This window comes from Bidens hawaiensis, unplaced genomic scaffold, assembly GCF_021521415.1.
Source record: "Bidens hawaiensis isolate Kalapana, Puna unplaced genomic scaffold, B.hawaiensis_p1.1 tig00009161_1, whole genome shotgun sequence".
NCBI lineage: Eukaryota > Viridiplantae > Streptophyta > Magnoliopsida > Asterales > Asteraceae > Bidens > Bidens hawaiensis.
The window spans coordinates 319376-320949 of record NW_027491675.1 but is presented as its reverse complement, the minus strand read 5'-3'; the positions used below and the strand labels follow the sequence as shown (position 1 = coordinate 320949).

At 34.6% G+C, this 1574-nt stretch overlaps 1 non-coding gene across 1 annotated transcript; it reads right to left on the bottom strand.

The window, feature by feature from the left end:
* Window positions 1-266: 266 nt before the first annotated feature.
* TRNAC-GCA (transfer RNA cysteine (anticodon GCA)) lies at window positions 267-336 on the bottom strand. The gene has a single exon. It is a non-coding gene; the product is annotated as a tRNA-Cys (tRNA).
* Window positions 337-1574: the final 1238 nt, after the last annotated feature.

Sequence of the window (1574 nt, the reverse complement as noted above, 5' to 3'; positions counted from 1 at the left end):
GAGTCCCTTTTGGTTTTCTTTGTGAAGATAAATGACCTACTTAACTCAGCGGTTAGAGTATTGCTTTCATACGGCGGGAGTCATTGGTTCAAATCCAATAGTAAGTAGAACTTATTAGATACCGCGGTCAATGGTATCTAATAAGTTTTTATACCCATTTGATTTTAGTAATATTTTTTTTGTATCTTTTCTATTTCTGGCTGGGTAAAATTAGGTTGAGTTATATTAGCATAACAGAATAAGAGATTCCGATTCGTTTGCTGATGAGGCGGCACCCGGATTTGAACCGGGGAAAAAGGATTTGCAGTCCCCGCCTTACCACTCGGCCATGCCACCAAAACGATACACAATAGGAGAAATTTTTACCTATTTTGTTGGATTACTCAATTTTAGTTTATTGTACTTGCATCCCCTTTTGAATCCTTTTTCTAACTAAACTTATCAAAATTAGAAAAAAACCCTTTTCCCGTGTTGTGGTTGTTTGTTCATTCGACATGGTTGTAATATTTTTTGGGTTATGTAATCTATTTATTCATTCATTTGGTTTGTAATAATAAGTAGATTAGTTGTATTTTCTTTACTAGAAAAAAATGTATTAGGATATGTTTTGTAAAAGAAGATGCAAGGAAGAAAGCCCAAATAAAATGATGGAGACCACAACACGGGGGTGAACACTTGGAGCATTTGAATGCGGGATCAAGTGGGAGTTCACCAACACAAGCTTATGCCCTTTTGAGTCCATTAGGAGAGACCTTTTAGCACACTTGTCTTCCGTCAACAAGTGTAGTCAACATTAGGAGGTTATGGTTATGAACTTGTGGTTATATGTTTTGTGCTTGCACGGTTGATTTACTTTTGTTTGTGTTATTGCAATGTGGTTTACTAACTACTTAGAATCAACAACTAGCATAAAATTGGTTCCTTAGAAATCGTTAGGTAATAAAATTGGTTTTATTAAAGTTTAATGATTTCATAATAAAATGGGTTTTATTAATAGGAACTTTGAAAATAGGTTTTTCAACTAAGTACCATACATTTGAATGCATGCAAATGGAAAGGTACGTAAAAGTTTTTCCAATCTAGAATTTAGAAAACGAAAATCCCTTTTATAAAATAAGTCGAACACCCTCCTTTTATACAACACTCGAATTACTTGGGAACTCGGTATGGGATAAAGGTCACCTAACCATGTTGGAGGAAACTTGTGAGTTTGAGGTGGGTTTACCATATAAGTGGGATAAAGGTCACCTAACCACTTGTATATGTAAACTCACATGTGTGTATAAGTAGGAAGACTTAAATTGGAAACCATGTGAATAGGGTCACCGAAGCATGGCATACAATGGTGTTGATGGGATTAAACTGCCGACTAAACATAAGATGTTTAGCCGATCTCATAAAACTAGAAGTTGCAAAGGGTTGCAATCGTCAAACGTTGACTGCCTTGTTAATTTAAATAGTAGGATAAAGGTCACCTAACTACTATTTAGATGTAACGTTGGGTTCTAGATTTTAATCATTAATTGTTTAGGAGACATAAAGGGTATTAACGATTAAAATTAATTATTGATATC